Genomic DNA, 19,694 nt, shown 5'->3' on the forward strand with positions numbered 1-19,694 from the left:
TTGTGTGCCCAGACTTGGGTCCACACAGTCCCCCTTGGTATGTGAGGGTTTGAGGGTCCCTTGGGGCAATCCCAACAGCCCCAGGCTAGGCAGCCCCTCCTGAGGGCACCTGCCTGACTCTGGCCTGTCTTCTGCCCCTTGGGTTGAAGCAGAAGTTATCTTTGAAGATTTTCAGGCAATAATTAACAGTAATTTCAGGGGAAGGAAATTTGGTCAGTTTCTACGCAGTGCAAATTGGCCTCCCCTATCTGTCTTGGAGGGAGCTTTGTGTTCAACTCTGTTATCGGGCTCTTTCCTGGAAGCATTGTTTCCCATTTCAATATAATTGCTTCAAAATAATGTGAAGAGATCAATTGCCACTTGTCAGCTATAATTTTCTGCCACTGAAAAAAAAAAGTAATGTGGGAGGAAAGCAAAATATGGGATGGCTTACTAACCACAATGGAGGGAGGGGCGAAGCTGCCTGTGCCTCAGAGCGGGGCTTATCTGGGAAGAGGGGTTCTTGTGCGTCCCCTTCTCTGTGCCTGCCTTGTGCTCCTGTGGTTCTCCCGGCCTTGAACCTCTCCCTGCGCCTTCCTTTCCTCGCCAAATCCTCCCCAGTCCTCCAGGGCCAGCTCTAATCCCAGGCCCAAAACATCATACAACCCTCTCCGATCATTGGTTTATCCGATCCTTAATGCTTTTATTCAACAAATATTGGTTGAACACCTACATATAGTCAAGAAAGCTTTGGGCGGCAAGAAACCCCAAACCTCACTTACAAGGGTTTATTTTCCTCATGTGATAAAAGGTGTCTCTGGACAGGTTCAGAGTCAAGCTCTCAGGAACTCTCTTGGCCTTCCAACATACTTGGCATTCCTGGTTATCAGATGGCCAGCCTGGCCTCCGGGCATCAAATCTGCATTCAAAGTAGGAAAGGGGAGGGGGGGAGAGCAGAAGGGTCTCCCATGAAGGTCCCTTTGGTTAGGAAATCCTCCCTTTTCCAGAACCCCTGGTAGAGTTTTTAAAACGGCTTTCTTGAGGTATGATTGACCCAACAAACAGTACGCGGGTATGTAACATGTACAATATGATCAGTTTTGAGGAACGTATCCACATGAGACTATCACCACAATCAAGATGGCGGCTGTATCCTCCTCCCCCACAAAATCTTTGGCAGAAGCTAACTGCTCACTCTGAAGATGTAAACATTTTAAATTTATGCTTCATTGGCCAAACTTCATCCTGTGGCCTCTCTTAACTGCAAGGGCCACTGGCAAAGTCAATGCTTTGATTTCCACCAGAGAAGGGAAAAGGGGATTGAACGCGAGTATTGGGCCAGCTAATGAGTAGTGTCTGCCCGAGCTACTGCTCCATATGGGTGCAGGGGAGACAAGTGAGAAGAATACCCCCACCGCTTGCCATGCAGCTGGCTGGTGGTCAGCACTCTTGTCCTCTCGCTTGGCATGCCCTGACTATGTCAGTGTCCCAATGCTCTCATTAAATGGGTACGCTTCGCATCTTCCCTTGAACTTAAAAGAACAGATTCCCTCCCCTGCCCCGGCTGCCTACCCATCTATCCAAGCTCAGATGAGGAAGGAACCTAAATCAGCATTTACTGTGCACTTTCTATTAGGACGTTTCCTGGGTGTCCCTTCCTTGCAACGACTCCATGTCTATGGCATATGAGGTGTGCATTCTTTCACCTTTTACCGAACACAGGAATTGAGACCCAGGAGGGTGAGGTGGCTTGCCTGCAAAGGCACAGCCTGTAAGTCAGCAAGCCAGGGGAAAGGCCGGCCTGAGACCACCGTCTGTGCTCTTTCTTTGCAAAGAAATCCTGGCCGCAGGCTCGGAAGAACATCCAAGGTGTGGATTCGTGGTCTGACTCCCACAGGCTCCGAGAGGTGAGGTGGCCTGCCCAAGGTCTACAGCTAGAGATGGGCAAATCTGAAATCTGAGTCCTCTCCTGCTGGCCTCCTGATCATTGTTCATTCTGCTGTGCCCAGGCCAGGTGCTCCTGGGGGTGTTAAAGGGGTAGGGTAGCTGGGAAGGGGAAGGAAGCAGTAGAAAATCCTGGGGAAAGGGGACTCCAGTATTAAAGGTAACTTGGAGCTTTGAACTGACTGCAGGACCTTGGGGGCCCTTCAGCGCTCTAACACAGGGATCCCTCAGCACCTCTAGGAGGCTGTGGGTGCTGAGATGTTTCCTGACACTTCTTCCGGTGGGGCAGCGGTGCAGAGGTTAGGAATGGGAACAGATTCCCTGAACCGGAATCCTGACCAGCTGTGTGAGCTGGGGCCAGGGGTACAACCTCTCTGTGCCCACTTTCTCCATCCATGAAATGGGGACCATAGTCCTGCTGCCTCTGTGGGTCCACTGTCTCATTGGAGGTAACAACACGTTCCCGGTGAGTCACCCACAGTCGGTATGGGTGAGCCACTTCAGGGAACATGGAAGGTAAGAAGTCCCCAGCTGAGCTGAGGGGCAGCATATTCATTGCAGGACGTCGTGGTGTGGCAGGGGGTGCTGGGGGTGAGGGGTAAGACGCCACTCATCCCATAGGAGGCCAAGTCCATACATTCAGGCACCTTCAAGTGACTTTCTAGGGCTCTCCTCATCCTGTTGCTGCCAAACCCTGTTTTCTGCACCTGCCCAGGGAGCCCCACCCCACCTGGGTCTTCTGGTCCTCATCAGCAAGCACCCTTGTGCCCATTTGCTTTGGCCTGAGTCTGAGAACTTGAGGTACTACGCTCCGAGGGCTGGAGGATCCTATGAGCTTCAGGATAGAAGTTTATTGCTAGTGAATGTGCTCACCCATCCACTGGGGTCCTTTTCAGAGACTGCAAGATTCTCAGAGAAGACAAAGGCCTGTGGTAGGGGCAGCAGGAAATGCTTATGGAGGCAAGAAATTGTTCTTGATGGGGACAGTCAAGATATCTCGAAACGGGGAAACCTTCCAGACTGGTAAATCCTGCACGCTCCACAGACATATCAAGTTGATTTCTTGGAATACGACCAGGTGTTGAGAGAGAGAGAGAGAGAAAAGACCCAAAGTCAAAATCAGTTTGAGCAGGTTGCGTGCTTTCTCAGAGCCTTGACTCTGTGAATCTCCAAGACAGTCTTGGGGGGCGGGGGTTGGTGTAAGATGCAGAAACCCCTTTAGAGGACCATCTTTCCGGACCTGAGCGTGGGGACTCCGGCCTCATCAGCTTGCGATCATCAGCTGGCTGGTTGCTGGGAGAGCCTAATCAAGGCATGCCAGGCCTCTGCCTTCGTTTTCCCCTCTGGATAATGGGGGTGGTCTTCATGGTGGTCAAATTGAACCCAGGAGCCTGGAGCAGGGCCCTTAATGAGGGCTGCTCGGTGATGAAAGACCCCGTTAAGCTTCAGCCACCATTACCGCGTTATGGAATAAACGCGGCCAGCCTAGGGGACGCGCACGAATAAATTTGAATAGCGAGACACAAATGCGGCCCTTAACTCCGACGAGCAAATAGAGTTTAATAAAGAGGTAAACTGAGACTGCTTTTATTTATTGCTGTGTAAATGTATTTAAAAAGGTATTGGCTTTCTGCAGCTGCAGAGGCCAGTTCCTCCGCAGCCCTGTGCTTTAATGCCTGCCGCTGTTATTAGAGCCGTAATGAATGAGCCTCCGTGAGTGCGCTCTTCAGAAAGACTGCAGAGGTACAAGATTAATGAGATGAGAGCATTGAAAGGTACAGACGGCCCCTGTTTCCCAGCCGCGTGCAATGTCTGCAGCAGCACCTCTGGCTTTGTTTGCTCTGCAGTGGCTGAGAGGCTGCGGCATGGAACCTTCCCTAGGATCGGGGCTGCGAAGGCGCCACACCTCCCACCGGCTTGCACGTTGGGCCCTGCGCCTCTTCCCTATGCGGGGGGGTGGGGGGGGCGCTTTCCTAGACCCCCAGGCAAGCCGCCCCACTGCTCCCTCTCTTCTCTCCCATCCTGACCCGGATTGAGTCCCGGACCCAGCCCCTCTTTAGGTTTTGTGTCACAGCCTTCTGCATACCCCTCTTTGGGGATGCTGATGGAATCCTGTCTTGGCATACAGACCCCCATAGCCGCCTCAAGGGCGGGAGCTGTGCTCTAGGGAAAGGCGTGGGGACTCTTAGCTGCCCGCTAACAGGGGCGGGTCCGCAGGGCAGAGCGGCCGCCCAATAAAGCGAAAGTGATCTCCGGCCGTGACATAAGCATCAAGTGGTGAGACAGACTTCCCTGAGTCAGGAATTCATAAATTATAGACAGAAAGATTATTGGGAGGCTGGGACACGTTTAACCTTTACTCGGGTTCTTCTATACACATCAGCTGTGTTATTTCATGATTACCCTGGTGGCCGGTGTCATACCCATTTCAGAGATACGGACACAGAGGCTCCAAGGGTAAAGAAATATGCCCGGGTCACATGGCCTGGAAAGGCCAGATTAAAGACCCTCAAAGAGAAACCCACTCTGCAGCGGGAACACATCCTCTCCCTTGTTCTCAGATGTGACAGTGCTGGCTTGGCTGATGAGCGGAACATTTTTGCTTGTGACTCACACTTCAGACATGGCCTAGATCTATGGTGGGGACCCAGGTGCCGGCCAAGGAACAGACATCACTGCTCACCAGTATAAATAGTGGTGGTGGTGGGGTTAGCACAAAAAGCCCAGGCTGTGTGACCTGGGCACGTTGTTTCACCTCTCCGAGCCTCAGTTTGCTCATCTGTGCAGTGGGTATAATAATAGTACCTACTTTGTTGCACTTTTGTGGCTAGGAAATCTGATCATACAAAGAAAATACTTATAAACACATGGAAAAGTGTCACTATATGTTCAATAAAAAGGAATCTGTGTGTGCAATCTGCACATGCAGCGAGAACACTGAATACAGGTTTGGGACACAGGCACACCTCAGAGATATTGTGGGTTCCGTTCCAGACCATCACAATAAAGCAAATATCACCATAAAGTGGGTCAAATGAACGTTTTGGTTTCCCTCTGCATACAAAAACTACATTTACACTATATTATAGTCTGTTTAGTGTCCAATAGCATTATGTCTAGAAAAAAAAAAAACAATGTATGTGCCTTAATATAAAAATAAAAATGCTAACCATCTTTTGAGCTTTCAGCTAGGTGTAATCTTTTCGCTGGTGGAGGGTCTTGCCCCCATGTGGATGGCTGAGACTGATCAGGGTGGTGGTTGCCGAAGGCCGGGGCGGTTTCTTAAAATAAGACGGCAATGGACTTTGCCACATTGATGGGCCATTCCTTTCCCTTTGAACACTTAGGGGTCACCGTAGGGTTATTAATTGGCCTGATTTCAATATTGTTGTGTCTCAGGGAACAGGGGGACCCGAGGAGAGGGAGAGAGACAGGGGAACGGCCAGTCAGTGGAGCAGTCAGAACACACACATTTATTAAATTCACTGTCTTACGTGGGTGTAGCTCGTTGATGCCCCCAAATACTTACGAGAGTCATATCCAAGAGCACTGATCGCAGATCACTGTAACAAATGTAATAATAATGAAAAAGTTTGAAATACAGCGAGAATGACCGAAACGTGACACAGAGACATGAAGCGAAATAATGGTGTTGGAAAAATGACATCAGTGGACTTCTTGAGGCAGGGTGACCGCAAACCCTCAATTCGTTAAAGAAAAAAAAAGGGGGTATCTGTGAAGTGCAATAAAACAAGGTATGCCTGTACTGAGAAAGAGAAGTTCAGCCCCTTTTTCCAGCCTAAGATGGACCCTGAGCAGGCCCTGATGGGCTGGGGAGGCTGGGTGGGAACCGGTGGCTGGAAAAATAATTTACTTGTCCAACAGACGGTTATGGATCAGCTAAGTACCTGCTCCTGTGTTGGGTGAGGAAGGTATAGCAGTGACCGAATGGACACCCTGAGTGCCTTCAGAATGCTCACTGTCTACTAACACCTAGTGTGGCAGGTGGTGAGGGCTTTCCGAGAAATCAGGGAAAAGGGGAGCAGGGATGTGGGGGACTGGAACTTGAGGGGGAGGGGAAATGCTACCTCCAACAGGTGGCCAGGCATGGCCTCATGGAGATGACGTTGCAGGAATGAGTGAGCAAGGTGGACAGTGAGCGGTGCGCCTGTCTGGGTGGAGAACTTTCCAGAGAGCGAAAGGAACAAAAGCGAGGCCCTGCAATGGGGGTGTGCCCGCAGCATTTGAGGGTGGCCCCCGGGGCTAGGGCAGAGTGGACACAGGGAAACACGACAGGAGGGCAAGTCGGAGCAGCTGCCAGGAGCCAAATCTTCTAGGCTTTGCAGAGGCCCGGGGACTTCTGAGAGCCCAAAGGCCTGGACAGGAGCAGGAGCAGTGCCAGGATGCGGGAGGCATCATGTGGGTCTGGCCATGGGAGCAGGAGAGGGGGGAGGGGAAAGGAAGTTCCAGGGGTCCCGGAGGCAAGAGTGGAAGCTGACCCAGCTGATGGCCAGGTCTGAGCCCACGCCCAGCCCTTCAGCCCACCATAGCGCTCATTAGTGCACCCTCTAATGTACCAAGAAATTCGATTTCCTGCAAAACAACCAGCTGCGTCTCAAGGGAGCCTGGAGTCCTATTCAGCCCAGCTGGACTTTCCGGGGACCACGCTACTGCCTGCCCCCGTGGATTTCCTTCCATGAGACGCTGGCCCACGTGGGAAGAGCGGCTAATGGTGCCTCTGTAGGTTGGGGTATTTTTTCCACTGGATCTGGAGTTTCTGGGTAAACAGGCATCAAATCAGCAGTCGACGTGAGCCAAAGGAAAGTTTGCAAACTCACCATGTGGCTCAAATTAAGTGAGTGGTGCAGTCACTAAAGCATGTGTACTAAAAAACAAACATTTAGAATGTCAGGGTTGAGGATATTTTTTTTGTGGCCTTTTAGGCAAGGCAGATGTCAATGTCTTTTCTTGTTTCTTTTCTTTTTAATTCCAAATAAAAATGTCACTGGCAATATTTCTGATCCTACTTCCCACTGGTCTGCCTCACCAGGGCAGCTGTGCATGTCCGTGTTTGTGTGTGAGTGTGTGAGAGGGAAGGTGTGCATGTACACGTGTATGGGGGGTGGGTAAGAGTGGTGAGCTTGTGTAAATGCATATGCAGGCATGAGTGGGCTTGTGGCCATTGGAGCGCGCGCGTGTGTGTTTGTGAGACTGCATGCGAGTGTGCAGGTGTTTGCACCATTGTGTGTGCATGTGTGTGACTGTGCATGCGCGCGTATGTGAACACTATTGTGCGTGCGTGCGGGTGACTGCATGTGAGCACTATTGAGTGTGCATGCGTGTCTGAAAGGTGTGGATGTGGGACTGTATGGGCGCACACATGTTTGGGTATGGAAGAGTGTGTGTGTGTGTGTGTGTGTGTGTGTGAATAGGCGGAAGCGTGGAGGGCTGGCTGTGGGTGTGTGTGTGCACGTGTGCCCATATTGTGTGCGTGGACGAGTGAGTCTGTGCAGAAGCACATGCGCACAGTGTGCGGAGGGGTGTATGAGGGCGAACGCGTGCGCGCGCACGGTCCTGCTCTGTCTCCTAGCAGCCTGCCCGTCACCTCCCTCCCGCATTCTTCCGCGGCTGCCCCAAGGCTGCGCCCAGAAAGCAATCAGGACTCCCATTTGTACCCTGCCTGTCATCCACGAGGTTGGTGGGCAGGCGGGGTGAGGGGAGGCCGGGCTCTGTTTCTCAATGCCGAAGCCCCCCCGCTAAAAGAGAGGACTTGGGGCGGGGGGCGGCCCCAGGCTTCCACCGTGCTCCCAATTACTGGCACCGCCCGGGCTGCTTATGGAAAAGGCATTGGTTGCCATGAGGAAGATATTCCACTGGAGCATTCCCATTCCCCACAAAAAGAACCTTCTGCATATTATACACATTTTTCAATGTAATTATCCCCAGCCCACACACACAGCTTGGAGGATTAAACATAAAATACAGTCTGCTCTCTGCACATGAGACCCGCACTACAACTGGCATCATAATAAATAAATGAAGTGGCCTCCCCTCTCCTTCCCCTTCTCCCCTGTGTCCCCCTTCCTTCCTGCTCCTTTCCCTCCTCCCCGTCCCCTCCTCCCCCTGCACCCCTGTCTCCCCTCCTCTTCCCCCTCATCCCCTTCTTCCCCCTCCAACCCCTTCCCCTCCACCTCTGCCTGGCGCTGGGCTTGTTTTGCTTCTGTCTCTGGATCCCATCCATCGCCTCCCGCGCCCCACACCCAGCACCGCCCACGCAAGGGGGGGCAGCATCACCGCAAGGGGGGTCGCCCCCACGCTGCTGCCACCGTGGAACGAGGGTTTTGTTCGACAAGCCACCCTGGGTTCTGTTCGTGAGTCTGCCGCAGGGGGTTCGCCGCCCTAAACGCTGGTGGAAGGGCAGGGGGTGGGGTGGGGAGGAGGGAGGGAGATTTTATAAGCAAATGGCTGCGTGGATCATTGAAGGGACATTAGGAAGCGTCCCGGAGCACGGAGCACCTAAACCCCAACGCCTCGGCTCGGTGCAAACGGCTGCCTGCCGGAAGGGCGTCAGCTGGGGGACTGCGGGGCGAGCCGCTCCGGTTGCTAGGGAACGCCCCGAGACCCGTTTGTCTTCCGGCTGCAGATCCCGGATCCACCTGGGATTTCCAGTTCTAGATCCGCTGCCAGCCGGGGGTGCCAGCTTCGGCGGGGAGGTGGGAGCAAGAGAGCTGCGCGGCCCCGAGGCAGCCGGGCACGAGGGCCGAGGCTGGCCCTCCCTGAGGTCAAGTGTACGCTGGAGGGCAGGTTTGATGAGCAGCCCACGCTGTGCTTTCCTTTCCACCAAAATGCCGGTACCCAGCTTGGCACACGGGCTGGGGCTGCGGGGCGGTTCAACACGCTAGTGACAGCGCTCCAGTTTGGAGCCCGGAGCCGGTTGGTTCCGAGCTCAGCAGCCCCCTTGTGCTGCCCCCGCATCCCTCCCACCCTCTCTGTGCTTTCCAGCCACCGGCCCGGACCCTGTGATCACGCTCATGCACACATGGACTCTTTGGGGAACAGGGACTGTGGATTTCTCCTCTGAGCCCGGCGGGGCACCGTTACTGCTACTTAAGCTCTGGTTAAATAATGAAAGATGTGGGTGTGGTCCCTGTCTGCGTCAATTTAGATGTGTGAGGTGAGGGGCAAAGGAGCTGGCTCTGTTCACATTCACTTTTACTACACATGGATTATTCTAGGTTTGGGCTCAGGGTCCGGTTTTTATTCCGGGGCCGAGGGAGTGCCCCGCCGGTGGTCTGTCAGTCTTGAGAGCGGCGGAAAAGGTTGGTAGACTTGGAAAAGGTTGAGTTTCCATCACAGAGAGCAGAGGTGGTATCAGAGAAGACATGGACCCCAGCTCAGCAGTCTCCTTATCTGTAAAGTGGGCTCATTGAGGATTAGAAAAAAGAACGTAGAGAAAGTGCTGATCCCCCGGTGAACGTTCCCGTTCCTCAAAGCATGTGCCCCGGTGCTCGCGGTTCTCTGCTCCGCATTCTTGCTCACCTACCTTCTACCCTGCCGGGTGCCGCCCTCAAGCGCTCGAGCCCTGGAAGCTGCCTGGACTTTCCATTCTGAACTTGGGCCAGACCTTACTTACCTTGCCGGTAGAGCACTGGCCGGAGGTGGAGGCTTTCAAGGAATCTGCAGCTGTTTTCCCTGCCTTTATGGCTCTCTGGTGGCTTCCCACAGACCTGCTCACCCGGGCTGAGAACAGAGCCCAGGGGTGTCCCAAGGGATGCTTCCTTTGCCCAGACGCACAGGTCCTGTGATCCCCAGGAACAGAGACTTGTCTGCACTTGTTTTTTGGGGCAGTGGCACCAAAGCTATGCCTCACACAATTTTTCTCCAGCACAGCCCAGAGAAGAATATAGCGTCATCTCGTCAGTTCCTTCTTACAGTCTATAATCCATCTGGACGAAGGGGAAGGGTGTAGGGGAGCTAATTACCAATTAAGCACCTAGCTGCTGGCCCAGGGCCTGGCACACCGAGCTGCCCGATCCTCAGGCCCCGTACTCCGAGGGGTTGGTCAGTCTAGCTGTCCCAGGTTTGCAGGGGTGGTTTAAAGGGCAGCTGGACAACAGAACAGGGTGCCAATTTGTGCAGAGCCCTAACACATCCCTGGAAATATAGCAAGACAGGAAGTCTTTCTCTTTGACCAGGACTCCACCCTGGGGCCGGCACCTGCGATCGGGAACACCCTGTGAGCAACTGTGAACAGTGAGAGGTGGGGGTGGAGAGACCCCCCCCCCCTGCCCTGCCAAAGCAGGACTGAGTGTTAATGGGGTTCAAGGCCCCCAAATGTGCCACTCTGGCATATTGATTATTGGGGATTGAAATTACATAAGAAACAGCAATGCAAGAAGGATATTCTCCACTGCCCTCTGTCCCTCTGAAAGCAGAAAATAAATTCTCCGTGTGAAGGGTGCCCTCCCTGCACGTGGAGGGGGAGAAGCATCCTTGTCCCCAGAGCTGGGGACTTCAGGGCCAGCCAGGCTGCGTAAACAAACGCTGTGACTTCGTCATTAATTTGCTACCCAGGCCCAAACTTCTTTGTCTTGTCAAGTCTTCACAAACTCATTGTTTCTTTGTCTAAACGGTAGAAAAGCTGCCTGCTTTGGTCACTTCCCTGGGTGTCATGTCTTTCGGGGTAATTTGTATAAAATTAAATTAAAATTTCTCTTTTCCCATTAATCTCTCTTTCATTGTCAGGCGGGGGGGGGGGGGGGGCGCGATGTCTCAGCCAAGAACCCAAAAAGGTAGAGGGACACTTATTTCCTCCCCGCCCCTGCCACGGTACTCACCTCTCCTCACCACCCTGCCTTCTGCAGGGGGGGTGAGCACAGCGCTGGCTGCAGGACTTCTGGCTGCTAAGTGGGTTGTGTAAGTTTGGGCTCAGAGCAAGAAAGGAGAAACTAAGGCAGGCTCCACCTTCCCTACCCGGCACCCTCCTTCCGGCCAGAGTTCCGCCTTGTCTCTAACCGCCGCTAAACAGATATTTGAAAAACCTTGGTGTGATGCTGTCTTACGGTCTGTCTGGAGCTCCCAGTCAACTCAGGAGTATTTGGGGGAGCGTGCTTTAACAGGATCAGTCACCCCCGACTCTCTCTCTCTGCATATTTCACCCCTGCGGAGGACAGACCGTGGGTGCAGGCCACATCATGCCAGGCTGTGCTCAACACATAACATCTGTAATGGCAACAGACGAGAGCGTGAGAAGTGGGCCTTCCGCGGCTGGTGAGGCAGGTGACAACCCAGCTACCTGTCCCAGTGGTGTGTTTGTATATATACATTAAACAACCAGCTATCCCCCCACCTCCCCCCCCCACCTGCCAAAGTGAGAGAAGCTGGATTTGGAGCGCTTGCCGATCTCTGTGGTATAAACCCTTCTGCCGTGGCTGATTTCAAGCTCCCCATCTGACATTGTTGAATACGGAATTGAGAAACCGAAGCGTTCTGGCAGACCTGAAGGAGCCAGCTCCAGGACACGACTGCAACACCCACAGGCCCAAATCCTGTCTCCGCTCCCCGGCGGGAAACCGGAGACAGAGACAGAGACAGAGACCGAAAAATGCAGTGACGTAGGCTGTGCATCTGAAAATTATTTGTTTAAAGGGTAACGAAAACATAAAAAAAAAAAAAAAAGAAAAAAGAAAAAGAGTCCAGGTCTTCAGGAGTTAGAGGAGATCAAAGATTCTAGTTTTTCATTCTGTCTCCAGTTTCAAGCTTGAGTCGTGTAAAGCTGGAGGAGGAAGGCAGTGGAGATGTGGTACATGCTCGTGTCTGTGGTACGTGCGGGCCCCTGGGGCAGGGGCTGGATCTTGCAGGAAAACTGGTATTTGACAGCCCTGGACAGGGCTCATGCTCGCCGATCTGTGTGCAGGCTTCCTGCTCAGGGCCCAGAGACGCATCAGAACATCTCTGCTAAGCAGGGTCTTCATGGACCAGCTGGAATTTTACGCACACTTTTTGATTGACTAATGCAGCTCCTTCCAGACGGCCACATAAAGAGGGCCACGTAGTCCGTGGGAGGAGGGAAGCAGCCTGAGTGGCCTCTCTGAGGGGCACGTTGGCTCCCTTAACTTACCCGCTTCCACTCTTCTCCCATTGGGTCCTCAAATAGGGACTCTGCACTGGGAGGAGAGTCCCCAGCCCTCACTGCCACACTGAGGGACCCGCTCAGAATTTCCCAGTGACCTGCAGGAGGGATGATGCATCCTTCACAGCTGAGAAGATGGTAGGATCCTCAAGGCCTAGTTCCAAGGCCACCTCCTCCATGTAGCTTGCCAGGATTTGAGCTCCCCAACTCTCCAAGCTCTTAGCTGTGTTCTTCCCTTTCTCCTCTTCAAAGGCGGGGCTTATTTACATCTAAATCATCTCCACGTCTATCATACCAAGCAGTGAAAGATGAACAATCGTGTGAGCAGGCAGATGGGCTGATTCAAACATCCCTTTTGCAGATGGGGAACTTGAGGCCCTTGGCTGTTCCCTATCTCACCCCCTATTCTGCATCCTAACGTTTTCCCAAGTGTTACAGCTTTTCCTGGCCCCTGGGTGCTTATCTATACTAGAATGTTTTCCTGCTCCTTGTTTGTCTGTCAGGCTCCTATACATCCATCACGACCCATTACAACAATCCCTTCCTCTGTGAAGTCTTAATTGATTTACTCCTCTCGCCCACCCCCTGGGAGCAGAGTGATTCCTCACCCCCTGGACCCCCTGAGCTGCTCAACGCTCACCTCTGCAGTTGATCCTATGACACAAACTGTGATACTGTCCCCAGGTCTGATCTGTCTCCATGCTGAAACCTCCTTCTGGGTGGGACTGTGCCTGACCCTGGGAAGAATGGCCCTCCAACCCTGGGGCAGGAGCTAAGGGGAAGAGAAGGCTGCAATTCTGAGTTCCGGATTTTATAAGCTGCCTGGAGGAGGAAGTGTGACTTTCTCCACCAGTGCCCCCAAACACCTCACTCCCCCAGACCACACACATTCCAGGGGTCCTGAGGTTTTGGGGCCCTCTGGTTTGATCTGAGACCTCTTAGGTAGGATTCTTCCCATTGGGACCTAGTTGGGACCTTTCTGATTTTGTTTTTCACAATGTCCTCAGTTTAAGGCTTTAAAAGAGTAAAAGTGAGAATATACAATTCCAGAGGGGCATCTGGGTGTCTCAGTTGGTTAAGTGTCTGATTCTTGATTTCAACTCGAGTCATGATCTCATGGTTCCTGAGTTCGAGACCTGAGTTGGGCTCTGCACTGACAGCACGGAGCCTGCTTGGGATCCTCTGTCTCCTTCTCTCTCTGCCCCTGCCCCGCTCACATGCTCTCTCTCAAAATAAATAAATAAGCATTAAAAAAAGAATATACATTTCTGAAACTTTTGATAACTTGGGCTTAATTAAAACTTATACTCACAAAAGATACTATGAAGGCAATAAAAAGGCAAGCCACAGAGCAGAAAATATTGATAAGTGTATCTAACAAAAGACTTTTAGCCAGAATATATGAAATAATCTTTCAAATGAACAAAAAATGATAGTCTACCAGAAAATGGGCAAAAGATTTAAATAACCACTTAACAAAAGAGTATATTGACATGTACAATACACATAAGGGAACTAACTTCAAAGGCTATTTGAGACATGTAGGGCAAACCCCCGAGATGCCACCTTTTTGAATGGCTAAACTCCAAAGGGCTGACAATACTAAGTGTTGACAAGGGTGCAAAGCAACTGGAACTTTCATACGCGGCTGGTAAAAGTGTAAAGTGCTTCAGGCAACATGGAAAACTGTCAGGTTCTATTACAATGGAACATACACCGGGCTTATAAGTCAACTCCACTCTATAAATAAACACAACATAAATACTTACATATGGTCACCAAAAGTCGTGTGCTAGACTGTTCACCACAACAGTATTTGTAATAGCTAAAAAAAGAGAAAAACCCAAATGGACACCTATAGGAGAATGGATATATAAAAAATATATATGGCATGCAATGGAATTCTATTCAGCCGTGAAAAGGAACAGACCATTCCTATACATGGTACAGGTGAATCTCAGAATTACACTATAGAGCCAAGAAGTAAGACTCCAAAGAGTATACACTAAGTGATCCCATCTACAGAAAGTCCCCAAACAGGCAAAACTGAGAAGAAGTCAAGAGAATGGATCTCCTTGAGGCTGAGTAATAATGAGGACAGTTTCGGTGGATAGATAGATAGATAGTGATCTACAGATAGAGAGCTTTATAGCCATGCCTTTCTCTATGTATAATAAAACATAAGATTTCTCGGAACCATTTGAGAATCTGAGACCTCCTGCCCATTTGTTCTTAAATATTTCAGTGTATGTTTCTGAAGACTAAGGACAGTCTCCTATCAAACCACAGGACAGTGATACAAATCAGGAAACGTAACATTAATATAATAGTATTATCTAATCTACAGCCTATATCCTAATTTCATCAGTTGTGCCAATAATGTCATTTATATTCATGTTTTTCCAAGTCTTGGATCCAATCCAGGCTCATGCACTACATTCAGTTGTCATGTGTTTTTGTTGTTGTTGTTTTTTGTTTGTTTGTTTGTTTTCGACTCCTTTGATCTAGAACAGTTCTTCCGGCTTCCTTTTTACTTCTTGACCTTGATATTTCTGCAGACAGGGCAGTTGTTTTGTGGAATTTCCCTCCGTTGGGCTCCTCTGATATTTTCTCAGGGTGAGGCCCAGGCTTCCCGTTTCTGGCGGGAAATCCCATGACAGTTCTCTCATGTCCCTCTCAGCACATCGTACCAAGGGGAACATAACACAGATCTGTCCTGCCGTTGGTCACATATGCTTTGATGTTGGTGTTTGCTAGCTGTCTTTATTATAAGATTCCTTTTTTCCATTTGTGATGAGTCAGTAACTTATGGGGATATGATTAGACTCCATGTGTCCTCCTGAGCACCTGCTATGTGCCCGACTTGTTGGCGCGGGGTGGGGGGGTCGGTTACCGTGGTTTGCAAGGCAGGCATAACGCCATGCCTTGCAGGCTTAGCCCAGAGAGGGAACTAACAGATAAGCATTGATTAAAGACCAACTTTGTGCCGGGAACTAAACGAGTTCAACGCATAATCTCACTTAAACTGACAAGATTCTTGAAAGGAGAAAATCATGGAAATAGGCTCACTTGCCCGCGCTTAAATATTTCAAAACTAGCCATAGTAACAGTAATGCTGCCAATAATAGGTAACATCCTTTAGCATTTACTTCCTATTGCCAGGCCCTGTTCTAAGCGCTTCACATAAATTCCTCTTTTATGGGAATTACTTCTGTCTCCATTTCATGACGGAGGAAGCTGAGGTTCTGAGGTAAGTCACTTGCCCGTGGCCACTCTGTTGGTGATTAGGATTTGCTTGCAGGGCGTCTGTCCCCAGTGCCGCATTCTTAACCGTTCCGCCATACAGCCTCTCTAAGATGATGCTAGATGCTGGGGCGTATGTTCACCTGAGTGATTGCTTCTGGTCTGTTTCTTCCTTCACTCCAAGAACACTTTTCTTGGAGATATTCAAGCCCACTGTGGCACGCTGAGGCAAAGGATTTGTACCTGGATCAGGGCAAGAAAGCTTGGAGGCCAGGTTAGAGGTGGTGTCAGTGACCAGGAGTGGTGCCCCATGAGGGAGAGGATGGGCTCCTGGGCAGAAGCCGAGGGACCGAGCATGCAGCTCCTTGTGAAGACTCAAGCCACAACCCTTCTCCACGGCGTGCTCTGGCCCAACCCTGGCCTCCTGAAACTCATCACTGACTAGCACAGGAAATGGGGCCTTAGGGCTGGTAGCAGCTCCTTGCCCATTAATATGAGACTTTTCCAATGAACTTTCGGGTTTCTACTGAATGCCCATTGGTCATGTGCCAGTTTCTGGGACACTCCCTACAGGCCTGTTCACACCACCAGTGCCTACAGCACCCCCTAATTTGTCCTGGTCACTGGCCTTTTAGCATCACTGGATTTAGCAGAAGCCATGTTTATGGCTTGGCATGAAGGAAGAACATTCAGATCTCTGTTGCCAGGCTACAAATGACTCTTCCCCCCACCCCCTTGGAAGACAGTACTAATGATTAAAAAATACTCAGTTGCTTGGCAGGCTTCTGGGTGGCTCAGCTATGCATATTCCAGGGTAAGGAGAAATCTTGCCTTCCACAGATCCTGCTGTCTCTCCAGGTTCCCTTGGTTTTGGACCACTACTTCATCCGTATTCTGAAGAAAGAGAAGGTGCTGACCTGTGATCAATGAAAAAGTCAGCATCCTTTTCCCGGGGAGACACAACTCCTTGATTATTTGATTCCTCTAGTTGAACGGAGTAGGTAGAGGTCTCAAAAGAATTGGGATAGTAGCATTCCAAAGGGCCGATGTAAGGTCAAATAGAGGGATGGAAGGTAAGTTCAAGAAGCTCAGAGGGTCATAAATGGAATAAAACAGCAACTGGCCAAGAAGTGAGGGGCTGGAAGACAGGTGGGAAAAGATTTCAAGCCGGAAGCTGGGAATCCAACCAGGATACCTGCACCTATTCTGTCACCTCTTTGGAACTGGGTATGGTTGTCTAGAGCAAAAGCCCAGCGTCTGACTGCACACCAGTTTGGCTCTGCTAAAGAGAGAAGGCTGGCTCGCTTACATTTGCGGACACAGGTCCGAGAGCCCGTGGCCACAACGTTAGAAGGTACCAGTCCCCGTGGGCAGGGCAGCCCCACATGTCCTGGGTTTCTGAATTTTTTTGTAGTTCTATTATTTATGGTAAAAAGAACCCCCTCAGTGTTTGAGTTCATTTGCATTTGTATTTGTAAGACTTGTCCTCCAAACATATTCATAATTTAAAAGTGGTCTTTGTCAGACTACATCCACCTTCTGTTAGCATTGTTTGGGTTTGCATGATGGGGAGAGACCCTATCATTCATTGAAAGGCCACGATGAGATGGGGCCATCTTCTCGTAGTCTGCCCTTCCACAAGACCCCTGGGAGATGGGGTAGTAATCGTTTTCCCTCTTTAATGAATGACTACACCAAAGCTCAAAGCATTTGCCACTCACCCAGGTCACACAGAGACTAAATGGTAGGAATGATGTCAAACCTGGGTCCAGGAGACTCCAATGGTTATGCGTCACCCATAACCATTACATAAAATAGTCTTGACGGGAAAAATACAGTGCCCTTTCCGTGGGCTTCCCCGACCCCTGGGAGCTAGTAGTATTAACCCCGTAGCCTTTGTCTCTCTCTCTCTCTCTCTTCATCTTTCCTGTGCAGCCACTTTCATCGCACAAAGTCTGTGTCCCGGCACGAAGAGGCCTGCCTTCCCAGGGGCTGCCTCTGCTTTCTGAAGAGTTTATCTGCACTGGCGTCAGAGTTCGAGATAATTCCATGCAAGGCAGATTTCTCTCCCTGAGAAGTTCTGACTCACAGATTGGAGCAGCCTGATTAATCATTTTGCGACAAATGCCATCAGACGCCCCGCCATCCCCTTTCAGCAGGGGAGAACCTTTGCTCTCCTTGGCGTCACCTGTGATCAGGACTACCTATGAGGACACAGGAGGGAGGCAGGTGATCAGCACCATTATTTCATCCCATACAAAATGTCTCCCATCAGGTGGCAGACCTCCTGGCTCGACTGAGACTTTGTCACACCAATTGTGAAGGCTCCCGAGTCAGTGCAAAGCCAGCTCACTGTGTGCTGTTGGGAACACCATGTGAATCTCTCACGCCAGTCGCCCGTGAGTTGATTGAAGTGGTCATTGACCGGTTAATTTGTTTTCAGCCTTGGAGAGCTCGAGTAAATTGACAGTCTCAGACGTTAATTAAAAATGCGTATTGTTTCAGTCTTCTGACACTGGGCCTTATGAAGGGAAGGTTTAGCCAGACAGGTAGAACCGTTGGGCACTGTTGATTCTTTGTTGGAATGCATTTTCAGAGAGAGAAGTTGGCTTTGATATTAAAGTTGAGTTTCCCTTGAGTCCAGGTTTTATTCACTCATCCTTTGAACAAATATTTAGTGAGTACCACTAGTGCATCGCTAGACATTGGGGCTGCAGTGATGAAGACGTAGCTTTTGCTCCTTTGGAGCTGATATCCAAGCTCCATTCGAGGGGAGGGAGAGTCTGGTTACTTCACCTTCAGCATAAAAGCCAGTGCCCGAGAGCAGTTGTTTGATGGTCCCCATAGAAGAACAGATCCCAGCACCCAAGGTTTGAGCTTATTACATCTCAGAATTTAGCCTTGTACCTTGGTGTCTCTCCGTGGTTAAAAAAAAAAAAAAAAAGTCACCATGAAAAGAAATAGATGACCATAAGGGGTAGGGCCCAGGGTGAGTTACCGGGGAGGCAGCAAGACAGGGCAGGTGCAATAAACTTGAGGCAAGGTCCAGGAAGGTCAAATCCCCCTTTCAGGGTGGTGAGACCCTAGACTGATGGATGTCACTTTATGAGTCTCTGTTTTCTCAGCCACACACTTGGGAGGAAGCTGTTTTTCTCATAGGATTGTGATGGGAACTCCACAAGACACCTTATCAAAATCCCTTGGTGTTTAAGCAAGACCTTGGCACATGCCCATTTCCTTTAACTTTTCCTTTTGTCGTCTGTCTGTTGCTGAGCACTTTCACTCATGTTATCCATGATAACAGCTTACAGGCATACCTCCATCTCTGTCTTTCAGGACAGACTGGAAAACTCTGGAGAGAAGCTCCTTCCTTTAGCCCAAATGACAATTTTCATTCCTCCAGGCTGGGTCACTTGTGATAGTGAAAAGGGATATGTTAATAATCATACCAGAAACACAGGCATAAACCAGGACTGGCTAAGCCAACAGGGTCCTATAACCACCTCCACAACCATTTTTGTCAGTTCTGGAGATAGGAGACAGCAAAGTTGTTTCTTCACAGAATTGAAGCCTCAAGGCACAGCCAGATGAGATGGCTGATAACTCTCTGGTGGGCAGAATTATAAGATAACCACTCCCCCACCCCAGTGTACAGACCCTGTGTAATCTCCTTACTTTGAGTGTGGGTGGGGCCTGTGGGTATGATGGGATGTCACTGTCACAGTTAGGCTATGTTTGTAAAGGTGAAAACATTTTGCAGAGGTAGCTGAAGTCCCAAACCAGTTGGCCTTTGGTTAATCAAAGGGGAGATTATCTTGGGTGGGCCTGACTTAATCAGGCAAAAGTGCTTATGAGAAAGATGTGGCCCTTCCTAAAGATGAAGTGAGCCAGAAGAAAGCAGTAAGCTGTTTTATGAGAGGAATGTGTGACTGGAACCTAATAGCACCTTCTGGGAGCTGAGTGGGAGCCCCGGCCAGTGGCCAACAAGAAAATGGCAACATCATTTCCAGAGTTGCAAGGAAAATTCTTCCAACAACCTGAGGGAACAGATCCTTCTCCAGTAGAGCCTCCAGATGAGAACACAGCCCAGATGACATCTTGATTTCAGCCTGAGATTCTGAGTGGAGAACCCAGTTAAGTTGTGCACAGACACTTGATCTACAAAATGTATACAATGTATGAATGTATAAAAATGGATGTCGTTGTAAGTCGTTGAGATTCTATTAGTTTGAAAACACGGCAACAGAAAACTAACATAGACTCCGAAATCACACTGCCACTTTTGTCATCTGCTCATGCGCTCACTCTCTAGCTTGCCCATCCAAGATACCTTCCCTCCTGCTTTTCCAGATCCCTGATTCTCCAAACCCCCTTCCAGGCTCTGCTTCTGTAGCAC

The 19,694-nt window shown here is 50.3% G+C and overlaps 1 protein-coding gene across 2 annotated transcripts in view; it reads left to right on the forward strand.

Annotated features, from left to right (window-relative positions):
- Positions 1 to 19,694, forward strand: part of RPS24 (ribosomal protein S24) — a 1,165,472-nt gene that overhangs the window by 573,591 nt on the left and 572,187 nt on the right. The gene's annotated exons all lie outside the window — the stretch shown is intronic.

The sequence above is a fragment of the Panthera uncia genome, chromosome D2, assembly GCF_023721935.1.
Source record: "Panthera uncia isolate 11264 chromosome D2, Puncia_PCG_1.0, whole genome shotgun sequence".
Taxonomy (NCBI): Eukaryota; Metazoa; Chordata; class Mammalia; order Carnivora; family Felidae; genus Panthera; species Panthera uncia.